This window comes from Microtus oregoni, unplaced genomic scaffold (genome assembly GCF_018167655.1).
Source record: "Microtus oregoni isolate MIOR12 unplaced genomic scaffold, Mior012 000139F_ref0000186, whole genome shotgun sequence".
In the NCBI taxonomy this organism is placed as follows: Eukaryota; Metazoa; Chordata; class Mammalia; order Rodentia; family Cricetidae; genus Microtus; species Microtus oregoni.
Window position 1 is genome coordinate 775,940 of NW_024544789.1, and position 20,363 is coordinate 796,302.

Here is a 20,363-nt window from a genome sequence, read left to right on the forward strand (position 1 = left end):
ATTCAAGATCATCTTGAGAGACCTAGCTAATGAAACAAGACAAGAAACAACAATGGAATATACACATATTGGCATAGAAGAAACAAACGTGTCTTAACTCTCAATGTGGCATGATTGTGTTAAGTCAAATAATCAAAAAACAAAAACCACACAACTGTCATATCTAACAAGCAATGATAATATCATTATAGCATGTAAAGTATTCATAAAGATTTAATTACCTTCCCATATTTTAGAGGCAACTTTAGGAATGTTAAAGGCATGTATGCTGAAAGGGAAGAAATAAAACCATTTCTACCCGAATATATATATATATATATTATATTATATAAAAGAAGCCACATAAACCCATACACAGAGATCTATTATGATGGATAAATGAGTTCAGTGAAGTTTTGAGATACAAGGCAAATACACAAAATTATTATGCAAAATTGAAATGATGGAAATGGAACTATTTCTGCAATAAGCAATGCAAAAATAAAGTTTAACAACCCTATTAGAAAATGTCATTAGAAAGAATGAAATGCTTAGTAATAAATGTAATGAAAGAAATGAAAAATTTATGTCCTAAAATTGTAAGATGTTGCTGCAGGCAGTTAGAGGTCTAAAGAAGGTCCTCATGCTCATATGGCAAGCAATTCACTATGTTATCTCCCACTGCTGTATGACTTCATTTTAATAAAGCACCCACACATGGAAAATATGATGACAAAAGTCAATTGGTAATTCTCATGGGCTCAGGTGAGAGAGAAATGGGAATAGGGTTTATTAGTGTCATGAGACATTTTGAAATTAGTAATGGTAGCTACAAAACTTTGTTTTTATACCCTCACCCAAAACCACTAAATTATATACCCCGAGTGGGCAAGTTTCATATTATGTGAATTAAGTTCAGCAAAGGCTATTGAACACCCCATCATTAGGAGAAGAAAACTTTATGCTATGATGGGTTATACTACACATTATCAGAACAACTAAAATTTAAAAAAATACTGAAAATACCAACTGCTGGTGGGCACACAGAATTTGGGACTCTCACATGCTGTTGATGGTTTTGTTAAATGAGTCAGTCACTCTGGAAAATAAATTGTCCTTTGTTTATATAATTAAGAATATGCTTAGCAGGGTGTGGTGATGCATGCCTGTAGCCAAACTGATTTGGAGATGAATCACAAGTATCAGGCCACACAATGAGATCCTGTATCAAAATCAAATACTATAATGAATGATCTAGAATTTCCAATCCTGGATACTTTCCCTAAATTATGTATGTTTGCACAAAAATATGTACATAGATAACATGGACTTACAGAAATTTAGTCAAGTCAGATGGTGTTAAAATACTTAAATCTGAGGACCGTCTAGTTCAATTCTGGAAAATGCTTGGCCAATATCTTGTGAAATTTCCAAGTAGATGAATACTCGGAGTGCTTTAAATGAAAATCTCTCTTGCATATGTTCTATTTCTTTACCTTCCTGGGTTACATTCAAAGTGATCTCCTCATAGATATCTTCCAGTTCACTGATTCTTTCACTGGCTGTGACTCATCTGTCTTGCCTATCAGCTGAGTTAAGATCTAGTTATCGTTTTATAAAATGTGTTTCATAGTAACTCATTCTACAAGTAATTCATGCTTCTTCATTTATTTCTTTTTAAATGAAATTCTTTGTGACATTTTCATACCTGCATGTAATGTGTTTTGAATTATTCACCCCATTGCCCTCCTTTATCTTCTTTCCTCCATTTATTTCATAAATACTTCAACATTTTCATTGTATAGTCTTTTCCTTGGAGGTATACCTAATGACCCCTTTTGTGATGACTAATCGTCTTTTGTGCCTTTTGATATTCTAATAATAAGTTTAAGTACTCTAGGGCTATTGTGAAAACTTTCCGTATAAAATATTTCCACAATTACTTTTGTCAGAACCCTAAGAGATTCATCATCTTTATGTCAGGTTTATGGTAATTTCTCCTTGTATTTTTTGGCCCAGGTGGGATGTGTATGATGATATGACACTCACATGTAGTACAGGCTTGCATTTCAGCTTCTGATGGATAAATCACCTCCCTCACAAGCCCTGAGCATAGCATTTCAGGCATTAGGTGTTTTTTTCAAAGTATAGTCCCTGACCGGAACAGACTAACCCAACAGGTGAAAGGCTGAAAACATCTCCTTCACTTAACTCTTTCTTCCATTGATATTAAAGCCCAATATTTAACCCGGTGAGAAGCAGACATTTGAGGTGATGCATCGGCTTGTTTCAGAATAAAAAATACCCTACAAATATCAGAGTTTTGTTGCCTAGATGATATGAAAATGATCAGATAAAAGTTCTTCCAATTCTGCTCTTTATAGCTAAATGGACTAAGCAATAAACTCAAGGACGCGAGTAAGTGCTGCAATCAGAAGGAGTCATTAGGTCTATTCCCCAAGCCCAGGATCTTTCTGGAACTTTTTTGTCTAAATTGTGCCTCTTTCAAGACAATATGAAAAAAAAATGTCAAACCAAGGCAGTTGACTAGGATGACTACAAACACACATACACACACACACACACACACACACACACACACACACACACCTCAGTGTTTTCCTTTAATGGGCCTGCTCCTCTACTTCTTTAAGGCATGGGCAGTTCTGAAAAGAAGGCTAGAAGGCTTTAGGGGTCTGACTGAGAAAAGAGGATTGATTATTAACTCAAAATGAAATTTAATATTCCCTTTAAGTCAGTGGTTCTCAACCTTCCGAATACTGTGACCCTTTGACCCTTTAATACAGTTCCTTATGTTGGGGTGACCCCCCCAAGCATAAACTTATTTTGTTGCTACTTTATAACTGTAATTTTGCTACTATTACAAATCATAATATAAATGATATCTGATTTGCTACCCCAAAAGGGGTCACAACCCACAGGTTGAGAACTGGTGCTTTAAGTGAATCCCTTGTGCTAGGTATGCTTCCAAGATCAAGTACTGTGTATCTGGAAGAAAAGGGCCAGTGCCCCACCTGCACAAGTGTCTGTGCTTTTATGATGTTCATCTCATCCTGTGTTGACAACAGAGAACACTAAAGACGAGCTTTTCCCATCATCCATGTTGTTGTTAACAAAGCGTGTGCTATCTTCTCTTTATGAGAGACCGGAGGTATACAGAATTATAGGCTATAAAATGTAAATATTCCCTTTACCATTTCTGTTGCCCTTCAGAGGTAACAGGCACTCACAGCTTGGTGGCTTGTCCTGATTCTACAGTCTGCTCTGTTTCCATATATGTATATGGAAACGTGAATATATTTTTATTAAAATAGTGCCATGCTCTACAATTCTACTGCAAACTCCTTTCTCAATAACACATCTGAGAATTCATTGCATTACTGTACACCAATTTATCTCATTCTCTTTTATTGTGGCACTGGGAGTCTAATGTAGAACCTCACACGTGTGAGGCAAACACTCGACCACTGAGCTCTGCTCCCAGCCCTACCTCAATTTTTTAATTACTATATTATAACTACAACCAATAGGTATGATGACACTATGTTAAAGATCTATCCAAAACATTTTGTATTAATTCCCTTAGCTTTTACAGTTACCTTATAAAATAAGTAAAATCATTAGATTTATTTTACAGATGAGAAAAGTTAGGTAATTTTCCGCCAACATGATGGCAATGAACGCAGGTAATTTCCCTCATAAAACAGATTTTTGAACTCCTGGGCTTCACTACTTCTTAATGCTGTACATGTTCAGTGATGTATTTAAATGGCTCCCTACTCCCGAAACTGTAGATTGTTTCTAATTTTTCACCATCATAAACAAGGCTGTAATTAGTATCTTTCTACATGTAATCAAGTCTATCAATCTTTTCGTTTATAGCTTCCGAGTTTCCATCTTGTGTAGGAAGGACTCATGGTCTCTAAGTTATAAATAACCCTCCTTCATTTTCTTCTATAACTTTTATGGTTTTATTTTATTCATTTAGCACTCAAGTCCCTCTGCAATTTATTTTGATATATGGGATTATTTAGATGTCTAATTTGATTGTCTTCCATATGGATAGCTGATTTTCTGAGTGTCATTCTTGAATAATCTCTTTTCTTGGTTGAGAAAATGTTTCCCAGGGATGTCTTTAAGGGTTAACAACGACTTACATCAACATATTAAAATCTACCCATGTTTAATCAACTGTTGAGAATCATAAACACAAAATGGCTCATTAAACATACAGAAAAATCCAGTTATATGTTGGGGAAAGTAGGGAGTGAGACCAGGATTTTTTTTTTCTTCTCCATAACAAATGCCCTCAATGAATCTTTCTAATGGGAACGTTCTGCTTTTAGTGAAGCTACTGGCTCTGCACCCTAGCAATAATTTGGAATGAACTCCCTCCATTTGGTGTCTCTGCTTCCTTGTTTTGGGAAAGCAATGGGAGCAGTCTCTGTCTTAGAAAGCTGCTGCAAGGATCTGGCTCCTGCACTCAGTAGGTGCTGTGAGACAATGGTTTTACCCTGTAAAGATTTGGGTTTTGTATTTGTTTAATAAAATGCTGATTGGCCAATAGCAGACAGGAAGTATAGGTGGGGTGACCAGACAGGAAGTAGAGGCAGGGCAGATCGAAAAGAGCAGGAGAATTCTAGGAAGAGGAAAGATGCAGTCTGCAGTCGTCACCCAGCTACAGAGGAAGCAAGATGATAGGGTCTCACTGATATAAGGTACCTAGCCATGTGGCTAGCACAGACAAGCATAATGGGTTAATGTGCGTGTAATAAAGAGATAATAAGAAGCCTGAGCTAATAGGCCAACCAGTTTATAATTAATGTAGACCTCTGTATGTTTCTTTGAGACTAAATGACTGCAGGACCAGGTAGGACAGAAAACTCGGTCAACAAGTAGGCGGTCATTCTGTACAGAAGGCTTGATGCCTGTGTTTTGCTAAAGAGGCAAAGTGTCCCCAGGATTGGACTTTCTTTAAGCTCTGGAGTCCGTAGGTGACACATTCTACTACTCTAGAACATTTGCTTTCACAAGATATTGTACAAAGTTCTCAGTTAGACCTTGGTTTTCAGGAACAGATTTCTAAAAATAAAAACAAAGATTATTTTTTACTTCTTGAAAAAATAATAATTCAGATGCTTTTGATAATTTTTATGAAATTTTCTTCAATGTGCTCTGCCATCTCCTTTGAAAACTAATCAGATCTCAATCCCTTCATAAGAGAAAGTTGATCTTATCTTACATCCTCTTCCTGATGCCTAACTTCCTGGTGGCCTCATTCATCCTCCTTTCCACAGGCCCTTGTTACCAAAAGGAATCCTTGCACAATCTATCTTCTCTTCTACCTCTCTAGATCAATAATCCCCTCCCTTTCTGCCTCCTTAGCCCTTAATTTTTTATTGTCTTTCTATTAATCAGGTCTGAAGCACACATCATCCAAACAACCACCATAGCACAACTGGTACCACATGTCCACACTCTTATTCTTCCCTTCACAGCCAACTTAAAAGTGTATGCTAGATGTATTCCCATTCTTTTTTCCCTGGATACCCCAGCCTACTGTAACGGGATTATTTTCCCCATCTCTAATTAATTTCAGCATGATCAGTAATCTTCTTGTGCTAATTGCCATGTTCATTCTTTGGTTATTATTTGCTTGATATCTTGGTAAATTCTTGACTTTTTCCTTCTCAAAATTTATGCTTATCTTGTATTCCATGACACCATATTTCTCTGGGAGTTTGTTTGTTTGTTTGTTTGCTTGTTTCTTTTGTTTTAAAGAATCCAGGGCCTCAGTGTGGTGATTTAAAAAAAAAAAATGGCCCCAAGGGGGAGTGGCATTATTGGGTGGTGTGGCCTTGTTGGAGGAAGTGTGTCACTGTGAGGGCAGGCTTTGAGGTCTCTTTTGCTCAAGCTTCTCTTACTATGACTGCCAGTCAACTTCCTGTTGTCTGAAAGACATAGAACTCTCTGTTCCAGCACCATGTCTACCTGCATGCTGCCATGTTCTCTGTCATGATGATAATGAACTGGAATTATAAGAAAAAAATCCCAATTAAATGTTTTCTTTATAAGAGTTGCCATAGTCATGGTGTCTCTTCATAGCAATAAAAACTTAACTGAGACACAGTACTACTAGGCAAGCACTCTGCTACTTAGCCACATCTCTAGCCATTTTCTGCAGTCACTTTTCTGTTTTTCCTGATCCACTTACAGTTTCTTGTGCACTGCTTATATTATCTTTTAAATTTCTTAAGGATAAAAAAAATATGTACATTTATAACTTTTTACAATTATAGTAAAGATTTGCCTTGTAACATCATCACCACCAGACACTTCTCAGAGTACTGAAACAGGGAAATAGGATTTCACTCTTACTCAATTCAGATGGTAAACTGTGTGGAAGTATGTCACTCAATCCTGATGGACTTGTAAGGATACCCTGGCCCACAGTGCCAGGTTTATTTGCATAAACCACACTGCTCATTATACTGAATGATTGCTCCCAAACTGGAGCCACAGAGAAGCTTCTCACTTAAAATCAGCAACTTTCAAAAGCCTATGCTAAGAACTTCAAGGAAGTTGAGTTCTTTAAATACAAGGAAGCTCAGATAATGTCATCATTATCTTCATTCCCAAATCCATCATCTGTGAAAATGATCAGATATGAATGTTGTTTTTCTTTTCTCATGCCAGCTGTTCTGCTTAATCCCTGAATATCTCCTGAAGCCATTCACTCTCAGCTCCATACCACCACCCTAGTTGGATCATCACTTCACAGCTAGATTTTATAGTTACCTTCCAGCTAGTCTCCTGACCCCCTCTTTCTCTGGGCAGTCTGGTGCTTTTAGTCAAGGTGACTAATCTAGTCTTTCTGTTTCTTTATAGTCACCATTGATTCCTTGTGACTCTTATAATAGACTTCAGAGTTTTATATATGGCTTATGATACTTGCCACAGCATCCTTTCCTACCATCCCTACTCCTACCACTTCAATCTCCTCAGACACACACACACACACACACACACACACACACACAGAGAGAGAGAGAGAGAGAGAGAGAGAGAGAGAGAATACTGAATATATTTTATTTTCCAAAATGCCTGTACATTGTTCTCTCTCCATGGGATATTCTCTACTCAGGTGTAGGTTCACCATGATTTCAACTACCTTCTTTTCAAACCAGATTTCAGATTTCCAAACACAACTAACTCTCATGTCTTCCCTGGGTTATCTAGCATGAGCTTCTGGACCAGCCTGGACCTTCCTTTATTAGGAATAACCCCATTGTAATAAGTTATGTGTGCTGTTTTTTTGTGTAACCAAAAATTCAAGAGTAGTCTTAAGAGTTTTTAAACAGGGTAAGGAGTAATGACTCTTAATTTATCCTTGCATTATCCTCTCCAAGTCCTAGGAAATTTCCAATTTGTCTATTCAACTTGTCTGTATTCCAACCTAGGTGAGAAAACATGAGCCGCAGCTTCAAAGAGAGACCATTTGCCTCAAAGCAGTAGGTAGAAATTGATAAAGGAAATCACACAGCACTCCCTTCTTGCCTTCACACATGCACCCTGGTCCACATATGTATATATATATACTACACACATGTATATACATACATACAAATTAAACAAATAAATCTTTAAGAAAGAAAAATTGTGCTTGTATCATAACCATGATACCTTAACCAGAGAGTTTAGTCAAAGAGGAACCTGATATTTTATTTGAAAAAAAATTACTATCAACACTTATCAAAATTAATTCTATTTAAAACTACAACACATGTCATTAATAATAAAATTTAGATTTAAAATATTTCTAGACACTTGGAAATGCATTTTACCTTCTGCCATTTCACAGATGAATATTTCTCATCTAACTCTACCTATGAATCTTGTTCAATATATCACTGTCATTCAAAGAATACAGAAACATGTTCATGGACTCAGGAGTCCTGGACCAGAAATATCAGGAATGAGCAGACCCCATTCTCCAAAAAGAAGAAACATTTTAAGGCCTTGAACCCTTTTCTTTTTCAGCCACAACACTGGACATCCTATTTCTGTATATTACCCAGCAGCTATCTTTGACGTATTAACAAGCAAAATTGGATTTTCCTAATGTTATTCACCTTAACTGAGGCTAAAGCTTGAAACACTGGCATCTAGATGTCTACCTCTTTCTGTACCCATCATAGATTACCAACAATTCTCCACGGTAACTTTCAATGCTTTCCCCTATCACAGTGCCTTCTAAAGAGTTACTCTACAAAGACTACAAAGATTGAGGTAATAATTAATTTATCCTTCCATTATTTCTTCAAAGTCTTCAGAAATTTTTAATTTCTCTATTTAACTTGTCTGCATAAAGAATTAAAAAGAGGAATAGAGTGAAGAAAACACAGATTATAGTCAAATAGCCCTGAGTTTGATCCTGACACATTAGTTAATCTTTTTGATTTTTTTCCCTAATCTCAAAAAGAAAATGGAAGCAATAATGCCAACTTCATTAGGTGTCTATGAGGATAGAATGAGGTCACACATGTAAGTGTCTAGCACTCAAGAAATATAAGTTCCCCCTTATAAACAAGGTTTAGTAAGGCCAGACTCTATGTGAGGTACTCAAACTCAAGAGAAAATTAACAAGAGATTTTTTTTATTAAAAAAAAGACTCAAAGCAGTTAGACTGTGAAAAATCCCTTTTTATAATAATTTGATAATGGAGAAGAGAAAAAAAGTGATCCAAATGTCTGAGTCCCATAGCTTTAAATAGGGGGCCACTGATGAGCTTAGAATTGCAAGTAGACATAAACCAAGAGCTAGATATCAGAAGAGGGACTGGCAGCCACCTCATGCCGCCTTACAGGGTCTCAAAGAGTTTAGGGTAAAAATCACATTCTAGTTCACTTCAACACTTTTATTTTAGAACTGAAAATTCTATGTTCTGGGAAACCCTCAGTCCCAAGAAAGTCAGGATAACTGATGACCCTACCCAAGACAGTGAAATATTTTTAAAAATGCGGTTTGGTACTGAAGATTGAATCCAGGGCTTAGTTCATAGTCGAAAGTCACCGTATGACAGAGTTATATTCCTAAACAACTCTTTGATTTACCTTTTTAGAGACAGGGTCTCACTAAGTTGCTTACACTGGCCTGGAAATTCTACCGAGTATGAGGGAATATAGGCCAAAACCATCACCAGGCAATTTCTATCTGATTAGAAAATAAGGAGCCTAAAGAGATGACTCAACCACTAAGAGCACCTGCTACTCTTCCAGAGGACTTGAGTTTGGTTACTAGAGCCTCCACATCAGGCAACTGACAACCACCTCTAACTGCAACTCCACGGAATTCAAAACTCTTAGGGCCTCCACCAAAACAAATACACACAGAGAGAGGAAAAAGAAAAAGAGATGCACACAGAGACACAAATAAAGATAAAACAAAGTTTTGTAATAAGAGAACAATGGTGGATGGCAGACATGGTGTCATAAGCTGTTGGCAGGTGGAGGTAGGAGCATCAAGGTAAGTCTTAGCTATGTAGGGGGCCTGCCTGGTCTGCACGAGACACTGTTTCAAAAGAATAACTAAATAAAAACATAAATAAAAGCAATGGTATGGATGTGAAGAAAAGAGATGCCTTCTCCCTCGCTGTAGAAATGTAAATAAGTACAGCCATGATGGAGAGTGGTATAGATGTTCCTCCAAATAATTAAAAGTGGAGATGTCATGTAATCTGGGGTCTCTCTTCTGAGCCCATTTCACATGTTGAGGAGATGACCACTGTCAGGTTCATTGAAGCTTGACTTACCATAAATAAAACATAGTCAAATAAAGTAATCAACAGATAAAGAATTTGTTTGGAGCGGTATATACACAATTGAATCCCATTTAATCTTTTTTTAAAAGGCAACAAATCCTGTTATTTACAAATTGATGACCTAAAGAGCACTCTAGTAAGTGAAAAAGTCACACACAGAAAGTCAAATGCTGTGTGATCACGCTTATATGTGAAAGCTAAGATAGTAGTAGTTGTAGGGACAGAGAATAGAATGGTGGTTACTAGAGACTGGAATGTGTGTATGTGGTGAGCTCCAGAGGGAGGTGGCCTCAGGACACAAAATTTCAGTTAAATAGAAGGAATGAATGTAAGAATTTTAATATACAACATGTTGACTATAGTTCATAACAAGGCTCTGCATTTCGAAAATCATCTGGAGAAGTAGATTTAAGTGATCTTGTAAGTGACCTATGTTTCCGATCATAAAAGCCAAAACTGAGAACAGAATCTTTAAGCTGTGTTTTATTCAGAGAGCCAGCCATCTGAGAAGACAGTGGATTAGCATCCTAAAGATCTCTCTCCTGTTTTGGGAAGGGAATATAAGCAGTCAATCAATCTAAACTTCAGTCTTACCCCTCTGATCAAGTAGTCAATATTATCTCTGGGATGGTGATAGGTTTTTTTCCTCCTCTATATCTCCCCTCTGTATAGGAAGGGCAGGGCTCAAAACAACAAGGCCATGGAGTCTTGCCTTCCTCCTGAGCCTGTCCAGTGGAAGACATCTAGCTTGAAGGTTAACAGAACAAACAAACCAGTAGCAGTACATTCGTGTAGACTCCTACCTACAGCATGAGGTATAAATGTATTCTTAAAATCTATAGACTATGAAGTGCTCCATCCATCTCACTATAAAAATGAAAAGTATTTGACGTAATGTACCCATTAATTGATTTGGTTCACCAATTCCACAATGTAGATGTATTTCAAGATTTGGTAAGCACTAGGGGTATATGTAGCTCAGCGGCAGAACACATGTTCTATTGATTCCCAGCACTTCCACTTCGTAAAGAACAGTAAAAAGAAAACCATGCTATACATACAAAATATAGCACGATTAATTTACTAAATAAAATTTGTGAAAAAGAAAAGTTACCCAATAGCTACAGTTGGGTCTTAAGAATTTTCTGGTTGTACTATCTTGTGCATAGAAGAGTCAAATTGTTACAAAGGGTTTTTAATTCAATTGTTCATATTCATGGCTACATAGTGAATAACCCAGGGAAGCATCAGCAGGGATTCTGGCTTCATTGTTTTGGGAAGGCATCTAGGCAGGGACTTCTAAAATATCTCCAGGTGATGTTAATACATAGCCAGGATTAACAGCCTCTGCCTAAGTCTCTCTCAAAATAATTGTCTGTGTTCACCCTTGAGAAACTTTAAAATGCCTTCCAAAGATTAAATAGGGGGAGGGGAGTGAGGATATAAAACAACCTCTTTTCACAAGTGTTAGCAAAACGAGAATATGCTTAGGAATGGAAAATGCTCACATTCATAATAAAACTGTCCAACAATTGAGTTAAGAAGGAATATACAAAAAAGTAGCTTTTGAGAGAAGCTCTGCCTGGAACAAAGATGTTGGGAGTTACACATTTGAATTATGTCCCTTTAAAGTTGTTACTACATGAATATAAGCCATAAACCTATTTTAATGATGCTGCCACTGTAGAAAAAATAAATTTATTAGAGAGAAATGCCTTAGAGGCTGAGGTAGCTTCATTAAAATGCTTTGGATGGGAGAATTTTTTTTATTTTTAGTTACCAGCTTAATCTCTGGAATCAATAAATTATGACATGAAGTCAAATGGAGTGAAGTTGGTAGTTCACAAAGCTGGGGACTCACATGCTGCTGCTAAGTCCAATGTCTCCAGGAGATCTTGTTTAATCTCCCTGCCCCTAAGGAATCTACATTCCCGTTGGCATGACCAGAGGTACAGTGACTGAACTTGAATGAAGTCTTAGGCCGCCTTACCACTTGACTCTGGAGATGATTCCCAAAGAAGAAACGAGAAAGGGGGTTTAGAGTACTGATGGTCTAGCTGGTGTGAGGGCATATTTCCCAAGATCCGCAGTTGTTTGTGAACAAACATCTATTGACCTCAAGTGGAATCAATAACTTTATGTGGCTCACAGACAGGGGCATAGTGCAGAGTTACTTAGAGGAGTATGAGTGACCCAAAACAAACTGCATCACTACAAAGTCCCACCCCATCGTGAATGATGACACCAAGGAAACTATAGCATGGAGTCCTACTTTCAGTTAACCTGCCTCCTCTGTACTCTTGCAATCCCATGGTCAAGTGGAGCTGAGAGGCAAGAGAGGGAAGTAGAACGAATCCCAGGAGAGAATCCTGCGACTCTGCTTCCTTCTACAAGAGTGTTTACAGCTCCATGACTATTATCGCAGACATATCTTTTGTTATATATATTTTGCTTTCTTTCATTGTCATGACTATAAGTCAGGTATCCTTCTGTAGGTCATCACAGCAGCAATCTCTGACCCATTCAGGCCAATGGTCATGTCCAGTACAGAGGAAAACACTTTGCTCTGATAACCATGGTCACATAATATCCTTCTTACAAAAAGCATTTCAGTTCTTCCAAGAGATCTTTTATCTCAATGGAAGAGATCCATGGCAATGCAATGATGGCTCTAAGAAAAGACGGCTACGCCTTTAGAACCTTCACAGGAGGGCATCTATTATAGTGCACAACTTAAAACATAGAGTGTCATAGCTGAGAATGTTCAAAATCATAGAGAATGGGTCTGGATATCCAGGCTGAACTTAAGGAAGCCAAAAGGATCCAATCAGTTGCATTACAAGAAGTATAAGAGAGACAGGGACCAGATGCTTTTGCAAAGTATGCTCAGCATAGGTCAAATCTTAGGGATACAACCTATAACAAATGCAGGAGAAAGAGAAGGACAGAGCAGAGTAGAAGGTAGCATAATACAGTGGTATGGTGAATTAAGAGAAGCTTCAGTCCCATCCGAAAATGCAGGCTATTTTTAAAGGTTTCTGAGAAAGGAGTTGGTCCTATATCAGGAGTGGCCAGCTTAGTTAGTAAGTAACCTACACTACAGGACTTAAACTAAGTGGTAAGAGTCACAGAAGTCCTGGATAGGGGAGTAGTGGTAATTAATATTTGACTTTAGTCAAGGTGTTTGGAACTCAGATGTAGGAACTTGGGTGTTCTTATAGTCAAGATGCTTGAGACCCAGATGCAGGGCCTTGGGTGTTGTCCTGCTCAGCTCTGCTCTCAAGGACAGGACAAAAGGTAAGATTTTGTTCTTATGAGAGTGTGATGGAGAAAGGCTTCTTATTTACTTACAAATTTTACTGAACTCATATAAGTGTGTGTGTCTGTGTCGGGGAACTTGAATCTGAGTGTAATTGTCCACAGAGGCCAGAAGAGGACATAAAATCCTCTGGAGCTGGAGTTATCATCTAATGGTGAAATAGAACTCAGGTTCTCTGAAAAGCAGTCTTCTCTCTTAACTGATGATCTACCACCCCAGCATCCTGTCAGCTCTTTAAAAAAGTTATTATTAGATTTTTTTTTAAAAATACACAATGGTGTGCTAGACTCTTTTCCTGGTTGTGCAGGGGGCTGTTGTCTAGGACGGTGATCTGTAAGTTTTTCCCCTTTAAATAAATAACCCTTTATTAATCATAATTCCAAACTGGTGTGGGATTGTTTTGTGACTTACTCCTTTAATAGTGTTCCCTTATGGTGTTGAGAAATTTTGGAGGTAGGGGTAGGGGGAAGTATTCACTTAGGTTTTTATCTTACCCATTGCACTAAAATAGATTCCCTTTGGTTAAAATATTTCTTTTAAAACTTCAATACAAAAACTGGAGCAGACATAATTTATTAAACTTCTGGAGGGGAAGGACCATCTCTGTTCTAAGCTGAGGGTTGGTTGAATAAATCAAATATAAATACAAAGGACTAACACACTATCTCCTTTGAGAACTGAATCAAATCAATCAGAAAGATCACTAAATTCATAATGATAAAATGGTGATGGACACAGACAGACAAAAGAGAAATCCAGTTTGTCAACCTTCAAGAAGCATGGAGCGCAAACAGAAGTTAAAAAATAAAACTGAAAACAAGGTAAACCTCCTTTTTTACAACCATTAGATTAGCAAGCTTTAATCACTGAACCCTCCCAGCCACTGCAGTCAGGAGAGCCTAGGTGTTCTGTAGTAATAACCAGTCACAAATGTCTAGTAACTGAACACAGGTTAACAAACTTTTGTGTAAATGGTGACTATTTTAGTCCCTTTGAGCCATCTGTTTTCTGTCCAACTGCTCAGCTTGGCTCTGTAGTGCAAAGGCATCCTTGGATGATTCCTAAATGAATAGCTCCAAATGTGTTTATGTGAAAACAGGTGGTGGACCAGGTTGGGCTGAGACCATCATTGGCCAACTCCCAGCTTAAAATAAGCTTTATTCCATTACACCCCAGGTTCTTAGAAGGTCAGCAGAGATCTCTCTCCATTACAGATACTGAGAGAACTAGTCTCATGGAGTCTCTACATTGGTTTCTGCTTCTGAAATTATCAACACATCTTCTGAGACTCACAAAGCAGTTAAGTGACTCAGTCACTTACACCCATTCACCTGTCATCAACCAATCACATGGAAACTCTGTATTCTCTCTCCTCTGAAGTCGATGTCAGTGAGAGGCACTAATACTGCAACCACACTGGCTACAAATGAGGATGAGGGTGGAGGAATTCTCATAGGTGGCTGGATTTTAATGTCCATGTGTACACAGTAGAGTTGACAGGTAGAGAAAATAAAAGTATAGGATGTCCTATGAAATTTTAATTTCAAATAAATATCAAATAAGATTTAGGGAAGTATTCCCTGGTCATTCTTCCTAGCTGACCAGCATTGCATGTTCTTGTGTCAGCCTGGACTGTGAGGTAATGCCATCTTGCTAGGAAATCCAGAACTTGACAGAAGAAAGAGCCCAAACATACATAGCTGTTTATACCTTGTGCTGGCCTTGTACTTACTCAACACATGGACTGTGTCTGGGACAAACTGTTTCCATTCTACAGAAATCAGAAACTTAAGGAATTCTGGTAAATATTCAGTTACATTTGCAGCACGTGGTGGAGCAGGAACTGACTTGGTCTTCATCCTCTGTTGTCCCTCCTATGCTATAAAAGGGGAAATCCAAAAGAGATGTGGGACCCACCTGTCTGTCTCCCATGAGTACAATAAAGGACAATGGGATTGGATCAAGAGGTCTCTAACAGCCTCTAGTTACGAGACTCTTCAAATCAGGGGTTCTTTGAAATGAATCATTTTAACAAGTGAACATCGCTCAAGGTATGTGTTTGAGGGGGATTATTTCAATGTAACCTATATTGTCATCAGGATCTCACTCTAGACCCCTTCAGCTCCCCCAATACTTTCAATATCCATCAAAATACTTTATCTGAGATGCAATGAGCACCTGCCATGGAACCAACCCATCCAAGACTGATGGAGGAAGGTCATTGGTAATAAACAAACTGCCTTGGCCCATTTTGATAGGTCATCCCTTAGGTGGGTGGAGTAGGCAGAACAGAATGCTGGGAGGAAGAGGAAGCGAGCTCAGAGGCCATGCTCCCCTCTCCCGGGCAGACACGATGAAGCTCCGACCCAGGATGGATGTAGGCTAGAATCTTCCCGGTAAGCGCACCTTGGGGTGCTACACACATTATTAGAAATGGGCTAGTCCAGGTGCGAGAGTTAGCCGAGAAGAGGCTAGATATAATGGGCCAAGCAGTGTTTAAAAGAATACAGTTTGTGTGTTGTTATTTCGGGTAAAGCTAGCCGGTGGCGGGGGCTGGGTGGCAGAACACAGCCCGCAGCTCCTATTACAACACAAGACCATTCACATGTGGTAACTTATTTCATCCAACAACACAGATTAGTGTGCAAACTCACAAGAAACTAATTAATCAAGGTCAAAATAGCTACTAATGAGCTAACCCAACCATCAAACCCATGTCCATATGGCCCTTTGACTGTATTTTCTTTCCCTAGAAAACCAGCTCCTCCTAACAGAATCACACAAAGGCACAGCACACTGGGCATTGACTGTCTCCATCTGCATGTCACTTGCTTCCACGCCCTGTGCTATCCATCACCACCTGTGCAAACAGTCTGCCATCCCCTTTGCTCTGACAACTATTTTTTGCCTGGATACCCTATTATCAGCTGCCTCCTCGGAAGAGTGTTTTTATTTGCCACCCAAAACCTGTTCCACTGACCAGCAAGCACTAGATGTCACCTGAGAGTGTGTGAAAAATGCAGCCTTCTGAGCCTTGCCCTACATCTGTGGAACCAAGTTCATGTTTCATTAGGAGACCCCAGGTGCTCACACACTGGAGCAGAGAAGAGCTGCATTTATATTTAGCCGAGCTTCTTTCTCCACTGCCTACAGCTGTGAGGGGTCCGTTGCCCTCCCTCCCCACTATGCAATTCAGTCAGTTTTTCCCTGAAGTACTCACTAGTGCATCTGGTTGGCCCTCTGCATACTGCACCAGAGCATCACCACCAGAGGGCTGGAAATGAGCCACGCCCCACTCACTATGGGAAGAGTTAACACATTGGATCTACTCCACAAGCTGATACTCCGCCTCCTTTCCCGGTTTCTTTGAGTGCAAGTTCACATCTGTAAGGGATTTTCCTTTTTGGTCCTCTATTAAAAGATTGACACACCCTGCTTGGCAGTTGCAGCTCCACCCATTCCCCTGCACCCACAGCTGGAGCACCTCAGGCCTTGCCGCCATGGGTCCAAGCTGGTACGACAGAGACAATTCTGGAAGCTTAACCCATTCGCTGGGACCTCTGTGGCATCACTGCCCAGAGTACCTGAATCGAATTCAGTATCCCAAACCCCAGGTGGCTTCTGCTTCAACCTTCAGCCTTGTCTCATGTCTCAGCTTGTATTCTGACTCGAGGACACATTCCTGGGTTTGTCACCAGGAAGTGTCTAAGCCTCTTTCTTGAGTTCTACTCTATCCCTGACGGGAAATTCTCACCACAGTGCCTGAGTCTTCTGCTTGCTTCCATGTTCATCTTATACTCCCCTCAAGACAGGTACTGGTTTATCTTGCCAGCTGCTTGCAAGAATCTGCCCTGACCTTGGGAGCTAGGAACTATTTCCAGTCTTGTGCTGAAGGATGCTCCAGGAAAAGTCACTCCTCCGGGGCAAGAGCCTCTACTAAGCATAGCAGCTTCCTTTCTTTTAGAGGAAAACTGTGATTTCCACATAAATTCCTTGCCTGCTGCCAGCAGGACTGCTTAATATTGCTTTCTTTGAAAAGCTGTCTGGGTTCCTCTGGGAAAGGAGGAGGTTTAGGCTTCTAGGTGGTGACAGGAAGGGAAAGAGTTTACCCAACTCTAGACCATGTTGTCATCTGGTGCTCAAAGAACGCTGGGGTGGTGTTATCTCTGAAATGTAACCAAAATCATTCAAATCGAAAAAGGAGCAAGCAGGAAGGAAAAAAGACCTCAGATCTAAGGTAAAAGATCCGCCACTCAACTTCTAAGATGACAAAGTGACAGAATATAAGACCCCGAGAGCCTCTAGATGCCCCAGGACTGGGGGCTGGAAGAGGACTTCTATGTGCAGCCTAATAACCTACCGTAGGTATGAGGGAAATGAAAGGGCCAAACTGGTTAGGATAAAGAGAGGAGTGACACAGAATGAAACTGGTTCTGTGGTGCAAAACTCCTGTGCTAATCAAATCACAGCACTGCCAAAAATAAATAAATCAATAAAAATAAAACTGGATTCATGGCTAAAATGCTTTGAACTGCCCGTGTCATGTGGTGGCAAGCGTGTAAAGCAATTAGAGCTTTTATAGCTGCTGCAGCGATGTCAAATGATGTAACCACTTCAGAAAATCTCCACAAGTCATTTTCAGGATAAAAAAAAGCAAACATTTGCAAGAAGATTTGTACCAAAGTGTTATCAGCTTTGAGACAATGGAAAACTAGAAACGAACCAAGTTTCCATTGGCAGGTAAACAGAAATGACATGTTTATACAGCTGAATACTACTCAGTGGTAAAAGGAATGAGCTGTCAATACACACGCATCATGGGTGATTTTCTAAATTATATGAAAAAAGAAAGCAGAAAAAAAGTAAATGTTAAAGTTAACAAATTCAAAGAATTCACTTAAATAAAATCTAGAATATGCAAAACTATTTGTAATAAAGTAAAAGAATCAAAAAAACCCCACAGAAAAAAAACAAAAATAATTAATGATTGCTTGAGCAGTATGGTAGAAAAAGCCATGAATTACAAAAGAGGGAAAAGAAGGAGGGGAAACTGCCAGAAATGATTGTTTAGTTGGCCTTGTGACAGAGGGTATTAAGATGGAAGATGCTGTTCGTGATGCTCCAGTTTTCACCCAATAAAGCTAAACAAAATGAAAATGAAATGAAGAAGAATTCAGCATGCAACCCATCACATCCCCTTCCTTCCTCCTGATAGAACACAGAAAGGGAGATGGCAGAGCCCTGATGGCCTGCAGTCCTGAATGAGACATAAGTTCTCCCCAGCCACGCTGAGATAACATGCAACACAGGCAGGAAATAAAGTCTTATTGCTTCAAACAAGAGAAACTCGGGCATGATTTATTACCATAGCACGATCCTAGCCTAGCTAGGTGACACAACTCACAAACTCAGTTTACTGTCCTGAAGTCTCATTGAAAAAATTAACAGCCCCGGATATGACAAAATATGAAATAATGCAGTACATAAACTCTGCCCCCAAAGAATTCATAAGACATAAATCAGACTTCTATTTGTTCAAGTGAGACAGTAATTGTCACATTTGTTTCAAGACTGAAATTCCTGAAATGATTTATTATATCAATCAACACATATAGTTATCATAAGTAGTAAGACATTAAAAGGAGATGATGGGAATTTTGAATACACTACAACACACCCCATCTAATGTATATATATTTTTTTTTGGTGAAGATTGAAGAACACAAAATATATCCCGAAGGAAGAAACAAGAAACAATATGAAGGTGGGCATTTATAATAAGGAAAATATATACACACACCCCTCCCAGGGAAGAAGCTGGAGTTACACTGATGCTCTCTAAAGATGGCATCATCCATCTTCAATGACTTGGGCAAGGCTTTCTTGTATGAACCCAATAGGATAATCACTATGGAAGCAAGGTTTGGGCAAGGCTTTCTTGATTGAGATGCGTGCTCCTTGGAATGAGGCTAGATCCAGAAAGATGAACATTAACATTTCATAAGAAAGAAGACTAAAGTCTAGCCGGATGGTGGTGGTGCACACCTTTAATTCCAGTACTCGGGAAGCAAAGGCAGGCGGTGAGTGTGAGGCCAGCCTGATCTAGAAGAGCTAGTTCCAGGACAGCTAGGACTCTTACACAGAGAAACTGTCTCAAAACACCAAAAAAAAAAAAACCTAAAGTCTTATGTTAGTAAGATGTGCAAACTCCTTATAAGATACTAGTCTAGTGTTCAAATTATGGATTCTTGAGATGACAAAGTATTATTGTATCTTGGTCATTCTGAGAAGGAGTCAAAGGCCATCATCTTAAAAGAAATAAGCAAGAAGAAGATGTAGGTCCAAGCCATGACCCGCCATTGTGAAGTCAAATAAACTGCCATCCTCAGACTACTACTTCCAGATCAACTGAAACAGAGTTACCCAGTTACACAGACAGGACTGAAGGAAGGTATTTTCATTAAAAAGAGATGGACATATAGCCCTCCCTGAACCCAAAGTACACTGTGGATTAATTATTGAGAATGAATTTGTTACCAGACATTTTATTCAAAGTATTCCTTTATAAACATATTCTAAATTTTACAGTCATTGTTTAATTTTTCCTTCATTTTTGCAAAATAATAGCCTGCACATAATGAGAAAATAGTCAAGGCAACCAGATATTCCCCACCTTGCCAACACACAAGACTTCACACCCTGGTTTGAGTGAACACATGTTTAGACAAAGGTTATGTGTGAGGTAGTGGAGGTGGCAATGAACTCAAGAAAGGCTATGGCTGGGTCAGGTTATGCTGTGATGAAGGATGGGGAACTTATGGAAAGACTGCAGGAACAACAAGAGGAAAAGGACAGTGTCGTACATAAAACAACAAACTGGTGTCCACAGCGGACACTTGCTGATGCTCCCAATTTTAAGGTCTAGTCCCTTCTTTACCTCGTGGCCCAAGGGGATGAAGTGTCTACTAAAACTCTAGTGAGTACTGTGGGGAGCATGCGTCCTACACCGCTCTGAAAGTGAGTCAAACTAGTGCTCTAGAACTCGGTGACCATCAAGTTGTGGCATGGGAGATCTAGGCTAGCCTAACATATAGCGCTTCTATTGCCCTCACAAAGTGTCTTTGATCACATGCCTAAACTCTGGTAAAGCTGAAATGTTCTTCACAGTTGGGCATGATAGAATACACCTTTAATCCCAGCACTAGGGAGGCAGAGACAGGCAGA